Source organism: Sturnira hondurensis, unplaced genomic scaffold (assembly GCF_014824575.4).
Source record: "Sturnira hondurensis isolate 20B ecotype Veracruz unplaced genomic scaffold, ASM1482457v3 Scaffold0008761, whole genome shotgun sequence".
In the NCBI taxonomy this organism is placed as follows: domain Eukaryota; kingdom Metazoa; phylum Chordata; class Mammalia; order Chiroptera; family Phyllostomidae; genus Sturnira; species Sturnira hondurensis.
The window spans coordinates 4,016,971-4,043,623 of NW_028081392.1; the positions used below are offsets into that span (position 1 = coordinate 4,016,971).

The 26,653-nt window shown below is 35.4% G+C and overlaps 1 protein-coding gene and 1 pseudogene across 3 annotated transcripts in view; one reads left to right on the forward strand and one right to left on the reverse strand.

Annotated features, from left to right (window-relative positions):
• ADK (adenosine kinase) overlaps positions 1–26,653 on the forward strand; it is a 594,334-nt gene that overhangs the window by 402,685 nt on the left and 164,996 nt on the right. The gene's annotated exons all lie outside the window — the stretch shown is intronic.
• On the reverse strand, positions 20,815–21,210 carry LOC118993428 (60S ribosomal protein L37a-like; annotated as a pseudogene).

Sequence of the window (26,653 nt, forward strand, 5' to 3'; positions counted from 1 at the left end):
GCTCTGTCTAAAGTAGTAATTCCACTTTTTAAGTATACAGAAGTGCCTTGTTTCTTCCAAGGAAAAATGAAAGTCGTCTTCCTGATAACTTTCATAAAGACCTTTCTATTTTCTCTTTATTTGCTGTAAATGGGAAGAGGAGCCTATGATATAGACAGAAATCTAAGATCAGTCAATGATAGTTGAAAGAGACTTTTTTAGAGATGATACATAACCCCTTCAAAAGAAATAAAATAAAAAACTTGTGGCACTCTCACAAAATTTTCACATATTTATATTTTCTGCTGAGGATAATGAAATTTCAGTTTCAGCAGGGCTGTGGCATCGTAAGGTTGCTGCTTAGCTCCTGCATTCAACGATGTCCTTAGGATCTTTCTGACACACTTTACTCGTCTGGAAAAAGAGAGATTCGCTGGAGCACAAGGGAGGCTTCTAAAGTCAACGCAGTGTTGTAAAGACGTGGGGTGGGAAGGACTCAGAAAGAACCAAAGGCTATTTAACTGTATGCTTTTCATCTCTCCTCTTAACTCTCTACTTAACTCTCTCCTTCCCTTCCGATCCTCGCCACTGTACCCTTCCTCTCCTACTCCCTTCATCTCCCTCCCCTTACACTATGTCGCCTCTCTAAATATGATACATTTTTAAATCATCCCCAAACTACCATCCGTGGTTGATAGAAAGCCCTGTAAATTAAAATGGTTTAAATCACTAGGGAGATAATCCTGTTTGATGCAGTAATGCCTTTTCGTGTTATTCAGTATTTCAATTAATCTTTTTATTTATTTGATTGCTTCAGTTACTGTGCTACAAATTTGTGACTATTTGAGTATAATTTGTCTGGTAATGAGTTAATATTTAAAGTTGTTATTTAATGTACTTAAAAATGTTCATATTATTGAAATTACTTGATGAATTTGACTTATCCTTGTATATAAAAACTGCATTTATATGACAGTGGAAGGAGCATTGGATATTTAGAATATCTGGTTTTTGACTCAGCTCAAATTTTTTCCTGTGCCTTTCATCTCTGACATTCAGAGGATAATTGGCAAAATTTATATAGGTCTGTAGATTAGTTGGTAGTGTTTATCATTAGTAATTTGTTGACTTTGATGATTCTATAATAGCCACATAAAATGCTCACATTTGGAAAGTACTTAATGTCCTTTTTCTGATCCAGATCCAGTGCTGGATCCTACACTGCATTTACTTATCATGTTTTCTTGGTCTCTTTAATCTGGGACAATTTCTTAGTTTTCCTGTGTCTTTTATGATCACTTTTGAAAAGGCAGTATTTCCTAGAATGTCCTTCAAAGTAGGATTGACTGATATTTCCTCATAATCAGTGCTGTTGGCAGGAATACTTATAAATGCTGTTGTATCTTTTTTCATATATCAAGATTTCAGTTTACTGGTGATGTTATTAACTGTGATCCCTGGGTTGAAATGTTGACCCACTTCACACACTTTAAAGTTACTGTTTTGCCTTTGTAATTTAATGAGTAAGTATCCTGTGGTGAAGTACAAGAGAATGTAAATAATTTGTTCTTTTACAACATTTTTAACCCACTTTTAGCATCTATTGATTTTTACCTCCAATAATTATTGTGGTATTTGCCAAAAGTGGTTTTTCTATTCCCATCAGTTTTCTGTATTTATTTATTGGAATTCTTTGTGAGGAAGAGCTGCCCCTGGCTCACATTCCTTTATTTTTTTCAGCATAAATTAGCAGCAAAATGTTTATCTTCTTATATATTCTTCTTTGTAACATGAAATGTAGCAGGCTGTGGGTACTCTTTGCACTTTAGCTTTTTTTTCCTTGTTAAATATGTCTTGGAAATCATTCCATAAAAGCTCATACATATCTTCTTCATTTTTTATAGCTGCATTATACTCCATTGTGTGAGTGTATCATAGTTTATTCAGTCAGTCTCTTATATGGGACTTCAAGTTATTTCTAGTATTTTGCCATTAAAAATATTTTAATGAATAATCTTGTATACTCATATTTTTATGTCAGAGATATTTCTCCAGGGTAAATTTCTACAAGTGGATTGTTGAGTCTCGGGATAGGTGCATATGCAGTTTTATTAGATATTGGCATATTCTTCAAGAGTTATAACTCTTCATTTCCAACATCAGTGCATATGAATACCTGTTTCTAACAGGGTTATTTCAGTACTGTTAGAAATAACAGTACTGTTTGGTCATCAACAGTTTATAAGTCATTGGCACCAAATAAAATTCATTAGAATGGTAAATTTCTAGCCTTATTCCAAACATATAATTTCTGTAAGAGTTAAACTGAATTAAAACTGTAATAACAATGTAAAATTAAAAATAACCTGTAGTCAAATGAAATTTGAATGTTCTGTTCACTGCTGACTCATAACTTCTTTTCCTTCATGAAATAGAAACTTGTTCATTACATGGGCTATTAGGTTGACTCTTCAATTTGAATGACAGTCCTAAAATTTACAACTTTTGGGACAGTATGAAGAAATCCTCTGCAGATCGTGAATGGGGCAAAACTGAAAAATACTCAGCCCTAACATTTTTGTAGTTTCAAAATGCGCATGTGTCCTCTGTCCTCTCAGCACTAGCAGTAGGCGACAACATGCACAATGTATGTTTGTATACTTCGCCTTTCCTTCCTTGATCATTACTTTCCCTGTTTGTTTGCACAGCGTCTGGGTGGACTGCAGTTCAGTTCTGACAGTGACTCCCTGGAGTTAGCACCAGACTCCGCAGGTTCAAGGACTCAATTCTCCATAACACTTCCCCTACTTCAGACTTCAGATGAGCTTGGGGGTGCCCAAGCCACCTATGCTTTTAACCAACTTGGCTACAAGTTCAGGGATTTCCACAGTCCTTTCAGGCTTCATAATTCACCTAAATGACTCATAAAACTCAAGTAAGCACTATACTTAACAACTACAGTTTTATTATGAAGAATACAGCTCAGGAACAGTCAAAAGAGAGTATAAAGAGAATATAGGGATACATCTGGAAGGATTCTGGATGCATTTCCATGCCTTGTACCCTGAGAGTCATGGCCTATTTACCCTCCTAGCACATCAGTGTCTTCACATAAGAAGAAGCTCCAGTGAGCTTTGGTGTCCAGAGATTTTGTTGCAGTTCTATTACATAGATATGGCTGATTAAGTCAGTGGTCATATGATTAAATGCAATCCTCAGCCCTTTCATTTTTTGAGCTTGGGCTAACCCCATAGTCAATCCTGAATCTATCTAGGAGCCCACAATGAGTCACTTTATTAGCATTAGAAAGTCACTCTTCTCAGATAGAATACCAAGGTTTTTTTTTTTGTTGTTATTGTTTTAAGTATAGTTGGTGTACCATATTATATTAGTTTCATGTGCACCACATAGTGATTCACAGCTCTGTGCGAGTACCCAGGATGGAAAATAGATATACTTTTTTATATCACATTAAGAGTATAATGAGTAGGTTATTATTTATACATAAAGCTTTATAATTAGGGTGCAGTCATATAATCTAATCAACAGAAATGAGAGGGTACAAATACCCAAAATTTAGAATAGAAACTGAGAAATTGTAAGAAAGTTTATTTCAAGACCACAACTTGATTTCTAGGGGTGTGTTTTATTGCAAGGTTATTTATTATTTGTAGTCCTGTCCAATGGGCAGAACTAGGAAATATATATGTGATACATGCACACACATACATGAATAAATGTATATGTGTAGACCTACATACATATAGACATCTGTATGTATATTTAATTTTTTAACCTTACCCATGAATGTATGTGGTTATATCCAATTCAACTTTAGGGGTGTGGAGTTTTAACCTAACCTCTTCTATAATACATTTTTCTTCCCTTTCTCTCACACTAAGATGCTGTTTTGTTAGGACACAGGTTATGATAGAATTAAAAGTCCACACATACTTGCTTATTTAGTTTATGCCACAGAACATACACAACAGTCTCACAAGTAATATTCTTAATACTCCTCCTCTCATTATGATTACTGAAAATAGTTTTAATTTTTTTACTTATATCTATATTTTCTCCCATTTTAAAAAAGATTTATTACATTCTTAGAGTATATAGTCATTATGTATGCTGTTCTCTCCCTATTTGCTCTCATTTATCCTTAGATCTATAAGAAACTATATATTTAATTACTGCCAACAATTCTATGTTGATGTTTCTTTTGTTATTTTGATTTCCTGAAACTTAGAATGATTTCCTCAGGACACCCTTATGGGAACAATATTCCTTGAATTCTCTCATGTTATTAGCTGTTTGTAGCTTTTATACTTGAAACTAAGTCTGGCTGGATACAAAATTCTTACCTTGTATTTTCTTTCCTTGTTTGTTTTAAAATATGCTTTATTTTCTGTGCTTGGAATCTGATGACAATCTAATTTTCCTTCCCTTATAAGTCACTTGTTCATTGTGCCTTTTTGCGCAAACCTATGTTTTCTTTAAAATGATTTGGTTCATGAACGTTGTCTTAAAATATCGTCGTAGATAGTCTGTTTTCTTGCTTCGGTTTTCTCTTTTCAGGCTCTCTTTTTATCCACATGATGGATCTTTGCCTGGCTTCAGTATAGGTTTCTTCTACTCAAAAACTTTTATGTCTTCGTATATTTTTGGTTTTACATTTTTTACCTTCTATTTCTCTTAAGACAAAAATTGTTATATTTAATTCTCTGTTTCTTGTAGATTATTCTCAGTTTTTGAGATACTTAGAGGGGAGAGAATTTCAGGGGAAATGGGGGGAGGATTCAGAGGAACAAGTATAAAGGACACATGGACAAAAACTAAGGCGGGGGTGGGAAATGGAGGGAGGTGGGGAGCACTGGGGGAGGTGGGCTGGAATGGGAGTAAAAGACAGAAAACTGTACTTGAACAATAATTAAATTTAAAAAATAAATAAAATACTTAACTATTAAAAAACAATATATATATATTTTTTAATACTCTCCTAAGTTCTCTTACTTTTTTTCTGATATTTTTTGCTCATGCTAACATGTTTTGTTTCATGTCTTGTGTCATTTTATTAATGCCTTTTAGCTTGGTTGAAAATACACTTCAATTTGCGTCTGTTTTGTGATCAGTCTTTCTGACAGTCATTCAGTCATCCTATGTAGAGATTTCATTCTGTTCCATCAGTCACTTCTGTTGCACCTATGTAACCCCACCTAAGTAAGTCTTGGGCAGGGGGCGGAGCCGGGGGGACTTCAACCTGAATCTGTAAACTCTCTAACCCTAACCACCATGAGAGATAAAGGCAGAGGAGCCTGTTAAATAACATCAAAATGTGCATTCAACAAAATCTAGAGAAATACATTCCATAAGAGAAATAACTCAGTTTTTTAAACCAGAATTTTAAAATAGAGTTCATAGATTGAGAGACCCAGAGGATATATTATCTAGTGACAAAGTATAGACTTTATTTGGGTCCCGATACCAATTTGATGCAAACTGTTTGGCGTAAGGGGTAGAAAAGAAGCAAGCTGTATGTAAAAACGAACCTGTTAGGTAGTAGAGAAGGTGTAAACAGTGATTGAATTATTTGTTGCTATTAGGAAAATGCTGTTAAATTTTTTAGGTGGATAGTGGTTTTCTGGTTGTCTTTAAATTATTTTTATCTTCTAGACATTAAAAATCCACTATATACATATACATATACATATACATATACATATACATATATATATATATATAGTGGATAAAAATATACTATAGTGGATAAAAATCCACTATATATATATATATATATATATATATATATATATATATATATTAATTCAGAGAACACCTCACTGACAAAGTGGAGTTCGAGCAGAGCAGAGAAGGTCTGGAGGATATATGGCCGAGGGAGGAACACTCCAAGCAGACAGGCAGAAAGTGAACATCAGTGAAACTAGTGTGGCTACTAAAGGAGATTAGTAGGAGATGAGTTCTCTGGGGGGCTAGATTATTCAAGGTCTTGGCAGCCATTTTAAGGACTTTGTCTTTGACCTTTAGTTAAAAGGAGGGAATTGGGTATGATTTTAAACAAGGGAGTAGAAATGTAATTTACCTTTTACAGTGATTACTCTGGCTACTGCTACATTTATTCATTAAGCAAATATTTTTTCAGTGACTACTTTTGCTAGATACTATACTAAGTTCTGGGAATACAAAACACAAAAATACCTGCCTTGGTGAAATTGATGCTTTAATAAGAAAGAATACAGTATAAAGGAGGCAAAGGCAGAACTAGAGACTCATTGTTAGGTGATGGCAATAATCTAAGCAAAAGATGGTAGTGGTTTAGACCAAGAAAATAGTGGCAGAAGTAGTGCCAAGCATTTGTTTTAATTCTAGATATATTTTAAAGATAGAACCAATAACATTTGCTAATAAATTGAATGTGAGACTGAAAGAAAGGAAAGTCAAGAGTAACTACATCTTCTTGTTAAAATAGCATATGAGAGGACTTCCACCAAGATGGAGGCATAGGTGGAAACACTGTGCCTTCTCCCACAACCAAGTTTGAATACAACAAAGGTTTGGAGAACTAGGACACACCCAAAGACCAGAAAACTGAATTATACGGAAGTCCAACAACTAAGAACCGTTCAACGGGGACGGTAAGAGAGGCGGATCCAACATTGGAGCTGGGTCGGGCAAGACAGATCCCCGACCTAGGCGCGCAGGCAGCCCGGAACCAGTCGGGGTGTGGAGCAGACTGACCGAGGTCGCACATTCGCACACAGTGAGATGGACCACGCAGGCCCCAGGGGGCGAACCCAGTGGTGGAGGGCTGACAGCAGTGGCACACTTGCATGCAGTGGAACGAAACGCGTGGGCCTAGTGACAGTGGTGGCTGCGGCGCCAGTGGGGGATGCGGCGGCAGGTGGCAGACGGGAAGCCATTGTCCCTCGTTGACCCCGCCCCCACATACAACATCACAACCCAGCGACTTAGTTGCCCTGCTCTAGTGAACACTTTAGGTCTCTGATCCTGCTACGGAACAGGCACAAACAGCCCAAAAGATGGCGCAAGAAGAACTCAAAGTCCCAGAACCAATAACTCTAAGCGACCGAGAAATTGCCAGCCTCTCAGAAGCACAATTCAAGACACTATTTATCAGGATGCTCACAGAACTGGTAGATTATAGTCACAAATTAGAGGAACATATGAAGGCTAAACTAATTGAAATGAAGGGAGATGTCCAGGAAACCAATAACGATGGAAAGGAAACTGGGACTCAAATCAATGGAATGGACCAGAAGGAAGAACGAAACATCCTACCAGAAAGGAATGAAGAAATGAGAATTCAAAAAAATGAGGAGAGGCTTAGGAACCTCCAGGACATCTTTAAACATTCCAACATCTGGATTATAGGGGTACCAGAAGGGGAAAAGAAACAGCCATGAGTGGAAAACTTCTTTGAACAAATAATAAAGGAGAACTTCCCCAGTCTGGCAAAGGAAATAGACTTCCAGGAAATCCAGGAAGCTCAGAGAGTGCCAAAGAAGTTGGACCCAAGAAGGAACACACCAAGGCACATCATAATTACATTAGCCAAGACCAAAATGAAGGAGAGAATCCTAGAAGCAGCAAGGGATAAGGGGACAGTCACCTACAAAGGAGTACCCATCAGACTGTCAGCGGATTTCTCAAAAGAGACCTTACAGGCAAGAAGGGGCTGGAAAGAAGTATTCCAAGTCATGAAATCCAAAGACCTACAGCCAAGATTGCTTTATCCAGCAAAACTTTCATTTAGAATGGAAGGACAGATAAAGTGCTTCTCAGATAAGGTCAAGTTCAAGGAGTTTATCACTACCAAGCCCTTATTATATGAAATGCTAAAGGGACTTATATAAGAAAAAGAAGATGAAAAATATGAACAGTGAAAGGACAGCAAACACACAGTTCTTAACAACCACACCTAAAACAAAAGCAAACCAAAAGGACAGCTACATCAGGAGTGGAACCATAGAAATGAAGAACACATGGAGGGTTAGCAACAGGGGGTGGGAGGAGGAGAAGGGGGGAGAAGGCACAGAAAATAGCATAGATGGTAGGTAGAAAATAGACAGGGGGGAGGGCGAGAATAGTGGGGGAAATATAGAATCTAAAGAACTTGAGACACGTGGTTATAAACTAAGGAGGGGGAGAATGGTGGGGGAGGGGGTGTGCAGGGTGGAGGGGAATGAAGGGGGGAATAGAACAACTGTAATGGTATAATCAATAAAATATATTTTTAAAAACCTATGGAAAAAAATAAAATAAAAATAAAATAGCATATGAGATTATTGTTTGTGAATAGGATTTTCACATTAGTTCCAGTTGTCACCTTTTCAGAGTTAGGAGAGTATCATGGAGTATGGCATCTGAGGCTTACTCATCTGCATTGTTCCTGATTTTAACTGTGGATCACAGATTTCCAAATTTTTATCAGTTCTATTCAGCCTCTTATGAGTTAATGATACAGAGGCATATTGATGCTTTGTCTGTATGCCATTGGAGGTATGTTATTATTATTAGAGTCATGAGACCTCTGATCTGTTAGCCAGTTAAACTGTGTGCAATGGAAAGTCCATTTAATTTCTCTAACCCTTAATTTTCTCATCTGAAAAGTGGTAATAGGTATACTCTGTTTTGTCAGTATTATATAAAATCTGTGAATATGATTTCAGAAATACAAAGGCTTTATAAAAAACATGATAGTGTTGTAATTACTCCATTTTTTATTTACTTTTCTATCATAATACAAAGTAAGTAAAATAGAATCTATGTGGTCTTGTGCACAGACATAAGCATAAAAGAATAAATATTCTTCACAATTTTGATAATACCCAAATTGCATGCTTTGGTAATCAGTATAAAAACAGAATTGTTGGGTGATCGTTTTTTAAAAGAATAGAACTGAAAGTTTATTTTGTCTTTTTCCTTTTAGCTTAAGGTACTGTCTTGGAGATTTAAAGCTCTTTAATTTGACGGTTTATTTATAGTACATACATTCTGTGTCAGGCACTGCGCTCTGCACTAGGTATTCTAAAATCACTAAGAATGTTCACTCTGCCATTACACAGTCCGCTACTTATCACAGCCTCCTTCCTCTCAGAGTTTTGCAAAATAGGAATCTCTAATGTGTTTTTACACATGGAACTCAGTCCAGAGTAGGTGTCCCAGCTAATGTGAATCATTTTAAGGCCTTCAATTTTGTTACAATTCTGTACTGATTTAACAAGCCCAGAGACTGGTTCCCAACAAAAGCATTTGTCAGCCCCCCCTTCTCTCTGGTTTCAGTACATGGTGCAGAGAAGGAAGACTAAGGGACTGGGACTTGAGCTCCCTATTATCAAATTTTGCTATTTAAGAAACATAAGAGTTAAATCTATCAACTTTTTCTATATGCAAGAGCTGATTGGCTCCTTTTATTTTTAATTCCTTATGTTTGTAAGGGTATTCTAATGTTCATTCAGAAATCTGACTGCCTATAGGATTTGTGTTATTTTCAAGGCCAAATATATGTGGCATTCCCATTACAGCTGATTTACTATTGAACTGGCATTCCTTTTGAGCTATAATGAATAACTTATTTTGAGAAGTAATATATGTTTTCAGTAATTGACCTGAATAAAACTATTAAACATTAAGACATTTGTTAATTGAGTAGCTATTAATAGTAATTTACTCAAATGAATAAATAATTTTTAATTCGATAAATAGAAATTTTTCATTATAGCATCAAACCAACTTTGGTTGCTAATTTATAGAAATTTAATTTCTTACAGCATGACAGAATACACATTTTCTTTCTCTCAGCATGGTATAATATTAATTCAGGAGTGACCTCTTCAGTTCCTACCTCTTCCTACCTTCAGAAGAAGGATATTCTGAATTCAGAATTTTGTTTACTCCATTATAATTAAACTTTGCATTTATTATGGTGAAGTCGGACTTTATATTTATTGTTATATGAAAGTCAGAGATATACCACACGGAATACTACAAAATAAAATAGCAGAACTTTTTCTTGCAGTTCAGGACATTTAAACAACCACAAAATGGGTGAAAAAGATAGAAATCTACCAAGCAGTATTAGCAAAACTAAAGGGTGCTTAGTGCTGTTTTTCAAATAACAAGTGAAAATATATGGAATATATGGAATTCTTCCACAATGGAAAGGGAAGAATTATGAAACTGGATTGCTTTTTAAAATGTGATTTTAAAAAATTTATTGTTCATGTCATTATAGTTGTTCCAATTTTTCCCCTTTGTCCCCCTCCACCCAGACCCCCACACTCTCTCAGACAATCTCCACCCCATTGTTCATGTCCATGGGTCATGCGTATATGTTTGTATAATGTATTAATTACTGTGGCAAGTGCATGGGAAGAGGTTGGTCTTTTCAAAAAAGAAAAATATTTTTATTTCTTTAAGTATATTTTATTGATTATGCTATTACAGTTGTCCCATTTTTTCTCTCCTTTATTGCCCTCCACCCTGCACCACCCTCCCTCTAGCATTTTCCCCACTCTTAGTTCATGTCCATGGGTTGTACTTTTAAGTTCTTTGGCTTCTCCATTTCCTATGCTGTTTTTAACCTCCCCCTGTCTATTTTGTGCCTACCAATTACACTTCTTATGCACTGTATGTTTTTTTCCCATTCTTCCACCACCCTTTCCCTGCTGGAATACCTGCTGCGGTACCCAGAATTATCCAATCAGATGCAAACTTCCTATGCTACATGGCCAATAAGATGCAGCTCTATATATGACTTATGTATGTATTGTTAAAGACAGGGCATTCATATTGGATGGCTATTGTGTTGGCTGTTGTCATTTTTTTTATTTGACAATCTAAAGAAAAAGAGATCTATGCCCCTGACTAAATAGTTATTACATCTTTTTTTAAAATTGGTGACACTACTAGAGATGTCCCATTTTCCCGTGCTTTGCCTCCCCCTACCTAATACCACCCTCACCGACTCCCCTGGCCTTTATCACATTGTTGTCTATATCCATGGGCTGTGCATATATGTTCTTTGACTAATTTCTTCAAGTTCTCCCAGCCCCCACTCCTCTGGGATATGTCTGTCTGTTTCATATATCCATGCCTCTGGTTTTATTTTGTCCGTTTATATTGTTCATTAGACTCTGCATATGAGTGAGATCATACGGTATTTATCACTCTCTGACTGGCTTATTTCGCTTAGCATAATATTCTCCAGATCTATTCATGCTGTTGCAACGGGTAAGAGTTTCTTTTTGTTTACAACCACTTAGTATTCCACTGTGTAAATGTACCACATCTTTTTTATCCACTCATTTACTTATGGGTACTTGGATTGTTTTCAGATCTTGGCTATGCTGCATGTTTTAAAAATTCTTGCAGCACATCATTTGAAAGTTGCTGTTCTAATTTATTCTATTTTCTAATGATCATTTAAGAAAATGTTAAAAATAATTTATCTTGGAGGTGTATAAGATCTTTATAAATATGGGACATTAAAATAGATAATTTGATAAGGTCTGAATTGTGGATGATATATTTCAAAGTACCTTTAAGTGATTTAAAAAATTTGCCAGCTATAATAATACTGTATTTTGCCATGTATAATGCGCATTTTTTAATACAAATTTTTTAGAAAAAAATAAGGATGTGCATTATACATGGATATAATGATTACATACCATGGATAAAATAATGTGTAGCATGCACAAAAATGTGGGTGCACATTATACAGGGCAAAACACAGTAATCCATGCTCATTGTAGAGAATGAAAAACATGTAAAGAAAAAATTAAAATCAGCATTTATTATATCATCCAGCATTAAGCACTCCAAAAATATTTTGTTTTCTTGTAATGTTTTTTCTATACTAGTTTTTAAACTTTTATTTTGAAATGATTTCCAACTTATAGAAGAGTTGTAACAACAGTACAATTAAATCTCTCCTCTATGCTTTGAGGTCTCTCTGTCTCTCTCCTCCTCCTTCCACATATATGCCTAACCACAGTACATACCAAATTTTCCTGGTTCTCTCAAGAATGTTCTTTCTAGCAATTTTGTTTTCCTACTTCAATATCCAATCCAGGATCATACATTGCCCTTACTTGTGTGGCTCTGGTTTCCTTTCATGTGCAACAGCTACTTGATCTTTTTCTTTCATGACTGGCATTTTTAAAGAGTGTATCTGACTGTTCATTATATGCAAAGTTTTAACAAATTGAAGTTATTCCCGTTAATACAACTTTATATCCTTTTCTCCACTTACTGTTATATTTTCAGCATTTTCCAGTGTCATTAATTGGTCTTTCGATTATCATTTTGGGTGGCTATATAAGATCATTTATTTTCATTAGTCTTCTGTTGCTGAGCATTTTTACTCTTTCTCACTTTTCCAATATTACAATTACATTTGGGGAGAATATCTCTGTAAATAAATCTTAATTTTAATTTTAATTTCTGAATCCATGTATCCAGTATTTGTTAAGTGCTTACAACATGGAGCAACATACAAAAATCCTACTGAAGACAGTAATTAAATGTTAATTTCTAGGATGCTGAATACAATTAGAATGGAAATTTGGAAAAGGGGGAAATTACCAGATAATGAAGTTAAAAATTAGCAAATACAAATACATTCATTTTGATTTGAATTTTGGACAGGACATGTATTATTTGGATGGACATACACTAAAAAATCATTCATTGCATATCTGAAATTCAAGTTTAATTGGGCATCTTGTATTTTTTCTGGCAGTCATACCAGAGGATTGAGTGTTCAGGACAACTTCATGATAGAGATGATGACAGGGAGGAAAGAAAATGTTTTACACACAAGGAATGGCTTGAGAGTGCCAGTGAAGCGAGAGTGAGGATAGTTTGTGTGAAGTATGTTCTGCAAGGATAAAGACTTTGTGTCTTATTTGTTGCCATATCCCCAACCCCGTAAACAGTGCCTATGTACTATAAGCACTCAATAATTATTTTCTGAATAAATAGATGAGTTTACCCTATGAATAAAACGAGGCCTTTTGGAATAACATTACCTGTTATAACTAAGTAAATAAATATCATATTTATGTGAGCCCAAAAAACCTGGCATATTTGTACGTTCTGTTTTCCTTCCATAATAATTCATTGAGCGTGTACTTTGTATCAAATGTTGAGAATACTTTGGTGAAAAAGAACAGATATGGTCTCTACCATCATGGATTTTAGAATCTAGAGGGAGTGACAGACATTATTTAATTAAAGCACTCATTAATTTGTTATTACAAACAGGTAAATATTGTGAGGGGAAAGTACTTTGTTCTGAAATCATATAAAATGAGGGTATAATCTTAAAAAGCAAACTACTTGGAGGATGGGGTTTTGTGTCTTAAGGGATAGATCCAATTTCTTCTGCAAAGTCTGCATTCGTGCACCGGTTTTCCCCTGAGTTTGCAGAACACTCATTGGGCTATTATCACACTTGCTTCTTCACTACATTGGGTTTTTTTCATGTGGGTGATTAAGTTTATGCAATAAATTATATATTTTTTCTGAGAGCAGAGATTAGGTAAGTAAAAAGGTGTTTAAATATACTTTTCTCCCCTGTAGTTTCACTGATACAATAGGCATAAATAATTTATTTGTTGACTCATTGAAATAATAATGGAGTTTTGATAGCTCTAGATATTCCATGTACATTCTGTAAGAGATTATTTCTGGATTCTCTGAGCATTTTGAAGAAGTTTATGATGTATAGTTGTCATTCTAAGTTTATAGACCTTGAGTGGTGATTTTAGGTCAAGGATAAATGTCCAGTGATTTGCAGTCAGGGAGCTTTTATAACCATTGTGACATATTAACTTCAGTCAAAATTTGCTTTTGAATCTGCCTTAAGTCTATGGCCATACCACCCTGAACATGCCCAATCTTGTCTAAATCTGCCTTCGATATACATATATTAAAAGTTTGACTACTTATTAACACCTAACTGTCTTCCTTCTAGTTCATGATACTGTTACCACTTGCCTGGATTATTGCAATAGCCTCATAATTGCTCTTCACTCTGGTCTCATCTCCTTGCAGCAACAATGGGAAGATATCACAGGGTATGCAAGGGTGTAGGGGGGTTGTGGTTAATCTTTATTATATTTTTTCGAGTACCATTTAGTCCTCTTAAACCCTCCTTTTCCCAGCAATCACTACACTCTTGTCCATGTCCATGAGTCATTTTTTCTTTTTGCTCAATCCCTCTATCCCCTAAACTCTGCTCTCCCCCATTAACCATCATGTCACTTTCCATCTCTGAGTCTGTCCCCATTTTCCTTGTTAGTTCAGTTTCTTCATTAAATTCCATATATGAGAGAAATCACATGGTATTTGTTTGTTGGCTTATTTCACTTAACATAATTTTCTCCAGATCCATTCATACTGTTGCAGAGGGTAAATCTTTCTTCTTTTTTTATAGCCAAGTAGTACTCCATTGTGTAAATGACCCATACTTGTTTTATCCGCTTATCTACTGACGGATACTCGGGCTGCTTCCATATTTTGGCAATGGTGAAAAACACTGCAATGAATGTAGGGGTGCTTATGTTCTTTCAAATTTGTGTTTTGGATTCCTTCAGATATATTCCTAGAAGTGGGATGACTGGGTCAAAGATCCATTTTTAATTTTTTGAGGTATTGCCATACTGCTTTCCACAGTGGCTGTACCAGTCTGCATCCCCGCTGACAGTGCAAAATTGTTCCCCTTTCTCCACATCCTCAAACGTCAACACGTTTGTTATTTTATTGATGCTAGTGATTCTGACCAGGGTGAGATGACATCTCATTATGGTTTTAATTTGCATTTCTCTGATGATTAGTGACCTTGAGCATCTTTTCTTATGTCTATTGGCTATCTGCGTGTCCTCTTTGGAGAAGTGTCTGTTCAGGTCCTTGGCCCATTTTTTAATTGCGTTGTTTGGTTTTTCAGTATGGAGTTTTGCAAGTTTTTAAAAAATTTTGGATATTAACCCCATAACAGTTTTATTGGCAAATGTGTTATCCAAATCTGTGGATTATCTTTTTGTTTTGTTGATGGTTTCCTTTGCTATACAAAAATCTTTTTAGTTTGATGTGGTCCCATTTGTTTATTTTTTCTTTCATTTCCCTTGCCTGAGGAGATATACCCAATAAAATATCGCTATGGGCAATGTCCAAGATTTTGCTGCCTATGTTTTCTTCTACAAGTTCTATGGCTTCAGGTCTAACATTTAAATCTTTGATCATCTTTGCATTTATTCTTCTGTGTGGTGTGACAAGGTGGTCTAGTTTAATTTTTCTTCATTTATCTGTCCAATTTTCCCAACACCATTTATTGAATGGACTGTCTTTAACATATTATATGTGCTTGCTTTCTCTGTCAAGTATTAATTGACTATAAAGGTATGGGTTTATTTCTGGGGTCTCTGTTCTACTCCATTGATCTGTATGTCTGTTTTTATGCCAGTACCATGCTGTTTTGACTACTGTGGCTTTATAATATAGTTTTATATTAGGTAGCGTGATTCCTTATTGGAGATTTTTAAACAGTGGTGATAACATACTAGATAAGTGCTTTGATAGTTACATTGTCTCTATTAGAGTGGAATAGGGACATGATAAATGTGGGTTGACTTGGTGTAACAGGCAATGAGAGTCAGGAGAGTTTAGCATTCGGTGCTTAAAGACTTTTTATTTTCTTATTAGGTAAATAATATAAGCCTAGCAATTGAGTATTTTAAATTTATATCATTTTGCTTATTAATATCCATTTAAATCTTACTATATAATATGCCATGTTCATATGCTGTACTCTAATGTAATTGAACTACTTTTTAGGTAAACTTTTTAATATCTGACAACAATCCTACATAAAAGAATAATTAAGACTCTGGGATTGACTTAAGGATAAGTTAGAAGACAAAGAATAAAGTTCAGAAATCGACCCATGTATAGTCACCTAACTTACAACAAAGGTACCATTGGCAAATACAAAGAATGGAGTGGCGCTGGGGTCAGTTGGATCCTCATATGGAAAAAAAATTAGCTTCCACCCCCACCTTATAACATACACAAAATATCAGTTCTATAATACATAGAACATCAGTATAATGCATCAGTATATAAATATAACATGTGCAACAATAAAGCTTCTAAAAGAACTCATAAGAAAATATCACCATGGTCTTGATTAGGCACAAATTTTGTATTAAGGACACAAAATGCTAACAATAAAGAAAAAATAAGTTGGACTTGGTAAAATTAAGAAATATTTTTCACCAAATGACATCGTCAGGCAAATGAAAAGACAGCAAACAAAATATAACAGAAACAGTGAATTTAAGAACAAACTGACAGTAACCACTCTTTTCTTAGTAGCTAACTATAGGGAGGGAATAATGGGAGGAAATGGGCAAGGGTTTTCAGGAACATGTTTAAAGGACAAATGGATAAAACCAAAGCGGGGTAGGATCAAGGGCAGGGAACGAGGATGGCTGGGGTTGGGCAGATTGGTGGAGAGGAAATGGAAACAACTGTACTTGAACAGCAATAACAGAAAAAAAATTTTTTTAAACGACAAAATACAAAGTAGACTTTAAAATTATGAGAAGTTCAGCAGGGAAGATTAGTGGAAGGAAATATGGTTATGCATAATTTTTGCTATACTATAACAAATATAAATTATACATAACCATTTTAAAAGAAAAATAAATCCTGTTCTGTTTTTAGAAAAAGTGAGAAAATGGAGTTTAACTTAATGCTACTTTATATATGTTTATACATGATAGATAGATTGTGAAAAAATTATCTGACCAAATTGACTAAACATCCTCTCTGAAAAAAGGGTGACTCTTTTGCCTTAATGCATATGCTTTTATATTGAATCATGGGTGATTATGACAAACATGATTTCCCTTATAATCTCTTGTACTCTCTCCTCTTACTCTTTCTCGTAGTAAAATGGGAACTGTGTTGTTCAGACCATGGGAGGGTAGTGGTACATCAGTATGCTCTCTCTTTTTCTTTCTTCTTGTCCTTTCACTTTTGTCTTTGATTATTGGATATTTAATATATTTTAAAGAATAAATATTGTTTATATGTCACAAAGTGCTTCCTTCCTCATTTGAGTATTTAAAGCTCTTGCCAATCCCCTGCAGAGCTAATACCTGTTCTGACTTTTGTATTTTCATTTCCATGTATGTATGTGTGTGCATATATATTTCTTGCATATATACAGATATACATCTATCTTTATACAATATACTGGTTGCCTCTCTTTTAGCTTTATAGGTGTGGAATAACATGGTATGTAGTCATCTTGGGTTTTGCCCTTTTCATTTAATATTGCTGTAAGTAGCTGAAGCTTATTAATTACATTATTATATATAATATTCCATTGTTGAAATTTTTTGTCTCTTTTTCTTTGCCCTCTTCCTCCTCCTTTAATCCCCACCTGTAGCAGAAGTTAAGTCAGGAAAATCATCAGTGGCTTCACATTTACAGCACACATAACAGAGTTGAAATTATGCCTTGGAAATACAGATACCATTGAAATTCCTTCTATTTCTACAAGTATAGAAACTATACAGGTGTAAGAAAAAGTAGGTTAAATTACCAGCCATAATTACCTGAAAGATAAATCATAAGTAAGGATATGAAATAATAAGACAAATAATGCAAATAAATGGTACAATAATTAATAAATAATAATATAAGAATAAACTGTGTTTCACATACACCTGTAAACCAACTTTTGCCAACCTTTGTATGATTTGCATTCTTATACTGAGGTAAGAATTATATAGTTACAATGACAGCTGCAGCATAGAAAGTTTTAGCACACTGAAATGAAATCTGCTTTGGAAACTCTTGGTATCTGAAGATCAGCATGCTCTACATGGTGCCACTAAACCAGTGAGTTTGAAGAAAATATTTTAATTGCCGAAACAGCGCAAAGTATGAATTAGTCTTTTGTAAACAAATCTATTCTCCGGCTTAATTTCTGTATGAATAGTTATATGTATAAAGTATAATGATTGTAAATATAAACCCGCTTTATTTAACATGTAATTTTTCCTACAAGTTCCAATAAAATGATACTATGTTTTCTAAGTTTAGTTATTATAATAAATTAGTTTTCCAGGTCAAAGTTAATAGCAAGTTACAAGGTACAATAAAACTGGGTCAAGACAGAGGCATAGGTAAGCACAGCTCACTTCCTCACACAACAACAGCAAAAATTACAACTAAATTACATAACAACTATCACCAAGAACCATGAGAAAAAAGAGTTGTGTAGAAGTCCAACAACCAAGGAACTAAAGAAGTCACATTCATTCAGGTGGGTAGGAAGAGCAGTGATGCAGAGACACAGAACAGGCTGGTCCCATACCCACACACGGTACATACAAATATGGAGGGATATCTCAGGAGTGAGGGATCTCAGCCCCACACTAGACCACACAGGCCAAGGTTCCAGTGCCAGGAACATAAGTTCCTGTAACTTCTGGCTGTAAAGACCAATGGGGGTTGTGGCGGCAGAAGAAATTGCAAGATTCTCAAGTATCTCCATTTAAAAGGCCCATAATGGACTTAGGGCTTACTCTGATGCACTCTCTTTGGGCTTCACTATGAAGGCAGTGGCTTGAACAGCACCAGTGTCATACAGAGAGACTGAAGTGACTGGCATTAGGGTGATTGCCAAGGGAAGGCTTCCTCCCAGACAAAACATCAAAGGCCAGACAGCAGTCATTGCTCCTTTTTCGAGACCTCTCCCGCAGAGCCGCAGAGCTGTGGCACCATATTTGAGACTCAGTCAACCTGGATCACAGGGGTTTCCCCACCCTGGCGATTACCTAAGGTTCTGCCGAGTCCAACTTACAGTGCTCTACTAAGACAGGGAGTCAAAACAGCTCTACTTAATACATAAAAACAAACACGGGGAGGCTGACAAAAGGAGGAGACAAAGAAATACGGTCCAAATGAAAGAACAGAACAAAACTCCAGAAAAAGAACTAAACAAAATGGAAATAGGCAATCCATCAGATACAGAGTTCAAAACACTGGTTATAAGGATGCTCAAGGTACTCATTGGATACTTCAACAGTATAAAAAGGACCCAGGCAGAAATGAAAGTTACACTAAGTGAAATAAAGAAAAATGTACAGGGAATCAACAGTGCAGTGGATGAAGCCAGGAATCAAATAAATGATTTGGAACATAAGGAACAAAAACAGTTTTCAATCAGAACAGCAAGAAGAGAAAAGAATTTGAAAAAATGAGGGTAGGGTAAGAAGCCTATGGTACAACTTTAAGTTTAGCAACATTTGAATCAGAGGGGTGTCAGAAGGAGAAGAGGAAGAGCAGGAAATTGAAAACTTATTTGATAAAGTAATGAAAGAAAATGTCCCTAATTTGGTTAAAGAAATAGACATACAAGTTCAGGAAGCACAGAGTCCCAAACAAGTTGGATCCAAGAGGAATACACCAAGACATAATAATTAAAATGCCAAAGGTTAAAGATAAAGAGAGAATCAGAAAAGTAGAAAGTTACCTACAAAGGAGTTCCCATAAGACTGTCACCTGATTTCTCAAAGGAAACTTTGTAGGCAAGAAGGGACTGGTAAGGAATATTCAAAGTGATGAAAAGCAAGGAGTACAACCTAGATTACTCTATCCAGCAAAGCTGTCATTTAGAATGGAAGGGCAGGTAAGGCTTTGCAGATAAGGTAAAATAGTTTATCAGCACCAAGCCATTATTATATGAAATGTTAAAGGGACTTATTTAAGAAAAAGATGAGCAAAACTATGATCACAACTAAACTCACAAGATCAAAACTGAATTCACAACTATCAATAATTGAATCTAAAAAACAAACTAAACAAATAAGCAGAACAAAAACAGAATATATGAAAATCATTTGGATGATTACCAGTTGGGAAGGGGAAGAATGGGGAAAAAGGAGTAGTGATTTAGAAGTGCAAATTGGGAGGTATAGAACAGGCAGGGGAATCTAAAGAACAGTATAGGAAATGGAGAAGCCAAACAACTTATATGTACGACCCATGGCCGTGAACTAAGGAGAGGATTGCTGGAGGGAATGAGGGGTGCTGGGTAGAGAGGAGCAAAGGGATAAATTGGGACAACTGTGATAACATAATAAAATGTATGTTAAAAAGATATGTTAACACTTAGAACATTGTTATTCACTTTAAATAATAACTATAATTCTGATTTTTAGTGGACCATTTTGATATGAATATATATTGTAATGAAACAGTGTTTTGTATCCCACAGAATATGGTTCATTATGAAAGAACCCCAAAGTATTTATTATATAAAAACATAATTTTGGATACATGCAGATATAGCTTATTTTATATGTAAACATAATGTTATAGTCATTGTGGTAAGCCATTTTATTAATGTGACCACAGACTTAAGATAATATGAAATTTGGTGTAGATTTTAACTTTTAAAAATTATTTTAGGGGTCCTGCCTGGCTGGTATAGCTCAGTGGACTGAGCGTGGTTCGATTCCCAGTCAGGGCAAATGCCTGGGTTGTGGGCCAGGCCCAGTAGGGAGCATTCCAGAGGCAGCCACACATTGATGTTTCTCTCCTTCTCTTTCTCCTTCCCTTCCCCTCTCTCTAAAAATAAATAAATAAAATCTTTTTTAAAAAAGAAATCTGTTTTAAAAAATTATTTTAGGGGCTTTCCCTTGAAAATTTAACTCATTCAACACAACTTTTTTTGTTACGTAAATAACCCATTTATTACAGGCTAGCACTATTTCAAATTGCGGAGCTTCTTCTCATCTTCACTTCCTTCAGTCTTCTGATGGCAGACTTTACTGTGGTGGCAGAAGTGGTGCTGTAGGTCCAGGCACTGCCAGTGACTGTTGCCATGCAGGAACCACAGTGCCAGATCCCCACAGCTTGCCTCTTCATCTTGGTTTTGCCACAGAAGGTGCATATGTACTTGGCATGCTAGCTGATCTCAATTTTCTTCACCATTTTCCACCATAACAAGCACCATATTTATCGATAATTCTGACTTCCTTGGTGTGTTTAGTCATTTCTAACACAGTAGGTTGTAACCAAAGAGTTAAACTCAATTTTTTTAAGTCATTTGTGTCACATCCCACTAGCTGTTTCATAAGTTAGAATCATGGATCAAAAGAGGTTGGGCGAGGAAAGAATTGTCAATTTTGTAGGATTTCTATTCTTTTTAAAGTATCTTTTATTGATTATGCTACTACAGTTGTCACAATTTTTCCTCCTTTATCCCCCTCCACCTGGTACCCTCCAGCAATCACTGCCCTTAGTTCATGTCCATGGGTCGTACATATAAGTTCTTTGGTGTCTCCATTTCCTATACTATTCTTAACCTTCCCCTGCCTACTTTGTACCTACCATTTATGCTTCTTTTTTTAAAATTTATTTAATTATTTTTCAAGTACAGTTTTCTGTCTATTATTCCCATCCCATCCCACCCCCCCTGGTCCCCTCTCCCTCCCATTTCCACCCTTCTCAGTTGTTGTCCATGTATCCTTTATATAGGTTCCTCTAAATCCCTCCCTATTTCCCCTGAAATTCCCTCCCCTCTCCCCTCTGGTCACTGTCAGCCTGTTCTCTATTTCAGTGTCTTTGGTTATATTTTGCTTGCTTGTTTGTTTTGTTGTTTAGCTTCCTGTTAAAGATGAGATCATATGGTATTTGTCCTTCAACACCTGGATTATTTCACTCAGCATAATGCTTTCCAGTTCCATCCATGTTGTTGCAAAAAGTAGGAGCTCTTTTCTTTCTGTGGCATAGAATTCCATTGTGTGTATGTACCATAGTTTTTTGATCCATTCATTTACTGATGGGCACCTAGGTTGCTTCCAACTCTTGGCTATTGTAAATTGTGCTGCTATGAACATTGGGGTGCATATGTTCTTTGGGATTGGTGTTTTAGGGTTCTTAGGATACAATCCTAGCAGTGGGATCTCATCAAGATAAAAAGCTTCTGCATGGCTAAAGAAAACAGCATTAAAATAAAAAGACAACCAACTGTATGGGAAAACATATTTGCCAGTGATACCTCAGACAAAGGTTTAATCTCCAAAATATACACGACTTCACTCTAAGAAGACAACTAACCCAATTAAAAAATGGGGAAAGGACTTGAACAGACACTTCTCCAAGGAGGCCATTTATGCTTCTTAATCCCTGTACCTTTTCTCCCATCTTCCACTTTCCCATTCCAGCTGATAACCCTCCAAATGATCTCCATTTCTGTGATTCTATTTCACTTCTAGTTTCCTTTGCTAGATTGTTTTTGTTGATAGTTGTGTTATCATTTTAATGTTCACAGTTCTGATCCTCTTTTTCTTAAATAAATCAGAAAGCACCTAGAAAATTGAAATAATTCTGGTGTCAAATCAGAGATTACTCCCCCTATGATCAACCTAAAAATATAGTAGACCTGAACCCCTACAGAACATAAATGGAGCATTTTACCCATTTACCAAAGCAGAGACTCCATTCATTCTTATATCACATTGGAATTGAGCATACTTTTTTAGAAGCCTAGATCCATAATAATAATAACTATTATTATAGACTATTATTGTAGTTATTATTATTCTCTATGACAGTGATTTTCAACCTTTTTTATCTCATTGCACACATAAGCTAATTATTGAAATTTTGCAGCACACTAAAAAAATACAGGGTCTGGCAGAAGTAGTGCCTGCTGGAGTGTATTTGGTAGGGTAATAATATGGATGTAATAATTTGTAGTTTTAATTTGAAAATATCACCTAAAATGTCATATGGTGTGCTTGAGTGTGATATTGTTATGTTACAGATTGCATGCTGTTGATTTTGTAATCAAAGATTTTGTGATAAAAAGGGGCATTATTTGTGCTGTACCCTCTATATTATATTTCTTGCCAATCTGACAAAATAATAGGTACAATTTTGATTCATTTGTACCTTATGGCTACTGTTGTGTTGGCTGTTGTCATCTTTTTATTTGACGATCTAAGGGAAAAGAGGTCAGTGCCCCTGACTAAGTAGTCAGGTATTGCATGTTTTAAAAATTCTTGCAGTGCACCAGTTTGCCTCTGCTCACTGGCTGAAAATCGCTGCTCTATGAAGCAACTGAAACCTGGGGATGAAAGACACTATTCGTTTGTTTTCTTGGATAGGGGAGGCATTATAAGGATTGAAATCTTATTAACCTCATTAAAAAAATAAGTCATGCAACAAGGAAATTTAAGTTATCACAGCTCCAGGGTGGCAATTACTTACATATTGACAACTTATACATGTTTTACATGCCTGTTTGCTCTCCTGTTCACTACTGAAATGTAGTTACCATAGCAATGAACACATCACATGGTGCCTGTGCTAGTTCTAAAATAGAGAATAGCAATATGCCATATGAGCCATGCTTATTTTCTACATAAGGACTGCATATACAACTTGAGGCTATTCCATACCCTTCTCAGTGCAGATAGCTTATCATTGATTTAGAAAGCTTTCAAAGTAAGAAGCAATTGGCAGGAGTATATTTCAAGTCTCCAACTTCCCTTGTACTATATTGTATGTATTCTTTGCCACTGAGCTGAAAGAACAGCTTCACTAGCTTTGACCAGCAGGGACTCTACTGTTGCTTATTTAACCAAATATCTTCTGTTGGAATATCAGTACCACTCAGGAGATTTGGCAGGAGGGGCATATATAGCATTCGTGGAAACATTTTCTTAGGCTTACTGACTGATTCTTAACCAATCTTAGCTTTTCTCCTATTGTCTTCTTTTATGTATCAACTTAAAAATATATAGGAGTCTGCTTTGGAATTTGAGTATAGAAAGATTCCAGCACAGCTGGAGGCACACTATTAGTTCCCTTTTAGAACCATTATTGCTTTGTGAGATTTAAGTGTAGGTTACACAGCAGTGTACCTATAAGAAAAGGACTTTAAATTTCTGTCACTGGGGCTCTCGTGTCTCTACTTCTGCCTTCTTGCATTCTTTAGAGTGTGTAGTAGTCTGTGAGACCTCAAAAATAAAGTAGGAGCACAGCCCAGTTACTGTGGATCTTCTCAGATATTATTTAAAACAGTTCAAATGCTATGACATATTAGAGAATGGTGCTACTTTGTAATTACTATCATGTATAAAATAAGAAAAATAAATTTCAATTTGAGCTGCCAGCTACACTACACCTGTTGTCACTGGGGCTACAGATTAAAATATTTAAAATATTAAATATAGCCTAAAAAAGCTATGCATAGATAGTGGAGGAACCCTGTACTTTATTTCCTCGTTACCTCTACTCTTGACTCAAGTTTGTATTAAGTGAATACATAGGTCTTCAAGTAAAAATTAATAAATTTAAGACACTAAATAGGTTTATATATTTGACTGGCTACTTCTGATGGGCATATATATTGATTTAGAATATTTGTGTTTGCCTTTTTGTCCCCTTTATAATTTGAAAACCATATAGTATAGTCTCACAAAGTAGAACAAATGACCAAAGATGTTATTCTTATCTCGTACTTGAAGCTGATTTCTTTTTTCTTGGTCATTATTTAAAAATTGGATATTGCAAAAATAGATAACATAGGAAGAAAACTCATTATCCTCCACATCTTATAGTGAGATGATCACTATTATAAGTTTTGGGTATGTCCTTCTAGACTATTTTCTATCGTGAAGTATTTAAAATACTAATTTTAATAAGATCACACTACAATTTTACTTTATAGCTTTTTATGTAACAGTACACCTAGGCTTCTTTTCCTGTTTGTACATATTCATTTTCCTTATTTTTCTATAATAGGTGTGTTATTACATGTATGTATCATAGTTTGTTCTCCTATTGAAGGCTATTGGGTTGTTTTCTCTTTTTTGTCGTAATAAATACTGCTATAGTCATTGTATGTCTTTGTACTTCTGTGTAAATTTTTCTATAGGCTCAACTTCTAGAAGTAGAGCTACTGATTCTTAGGAAATAAATACTTTAAGTTTTGATAAATTTTGCCAGTTGCTCTCCCCGTTGTTGTTACCAAAGCATGTTGCTAAGCTTTATAGAAATGATAAATTTAAAATGGCATTTTGTTGTTTTAATTTGCATTTCTAGATTTATTGTTAATGTTATCTTTTCGTATGTTTACAAACCATTTGTATTTTTATCTTCTATTATTTTCTGTTATCCTCCTTAATTTTTCACCCACTTTTTTTGGATGGTTCATTTTTTTTCTACTAACTACTTCTTATGTTTTTTTCTTTGTTTATTAGAGAAATAAGTTCCTAGCTTAACTGTTTTTTAAATAATTCTTTTATTTTTCAATTACAGTTGGCATTCAGTTTATATTAGTTTCAGGTGTACACTCCAATGATTAGATATTGATATATCTTACAAAGTCATCACCCCAATACATCTAGTACCCATGTGGGACCATATATAGTTATTACAATCTTATTGACTATATTCCCTATGCTGTACTTTATGTCCCCGTGACTATTTTGTAACTACCAGTTTGTTCTTCTTAATCCCTTCACCATTTTCATCTAGCCCCTACTCCCCCTTCCCTCTGGAAACCATCAAAATGTTCTCTGTATCTATGAGTCTGTTTCTGTTTTGCGCGTTCATTTATTTGTGTTCTTTATATTTCACATAAAAGTGAAATCCTGTGGTATTTGTGTTTCTCTGTCTGATTTACTTCACTCAGCACAATACCTTCTAGGACCAACCATGGTGTCCTAGATTGGAAAGATTTTATTCTTGTTATGTTCAAGCAATATTTTATTGTATATATGTACCACATCTTTTTTCTTTTAAAAATATTAATAGCATTTATTTTTTCCTTTTTATTGAATGTATTGGGGTGACACCAGTAAACAAAATTACACAGATTTCAGGGGCACAGTCCCACAACACATCATCTGTGCACTGTGTTTGTGTTCAGCTCCCCGAGCCATGTCTCTATCACCGTTTATCCTCCCCACCCTCCTCCACCTCCCCAGTCACTCTCCCCCTGACAATCACCACAGTGGTTTCCATGTTTATGAGTTTTTTTCTCTTTTTTGTTCAGTCCCTCCAACCTCCCCACCCAGTGCCTTGTCTCCCCTATACCCACCAACAGCCTTCAGCCTGCTCTCTGTGAATCTGTCTCTATTTGGTTAGTTCATTTTGTTCATTGGGCTAAGCACTGATGTTTGATCGTTTATGTGTATTAAATGCATTTTTTATCTGGAGAGGGTTTATCTAACAGACATTTCTGGATAACTAGCTAAGTTGATATATCAAAAAAGAAAAAAAGCCATCAAGGAGGCTTAGGGGACTGGGTGAAAAAGGTGAAGGGTTTAAATAGCAAATTGGTAGTTACAGAATAGTAACAGAGATGTAAATTACGTCATAGGGAATATAATCAATAGCATCATAATAGCTATCTATGGGCCATGGTAGGTACTTGAAATATTGAGGGGATCACTCTGTAAAGCATATGATTGTCTAATCACTTACGCTGTACACCTGAACCTGATAAGGAATAATACTGAATGTGAATTCTAATTGAAAAACTAAAGGATGTCATCATGATCATTTAGAAATAATTTAAACAACTTTTTTTAAA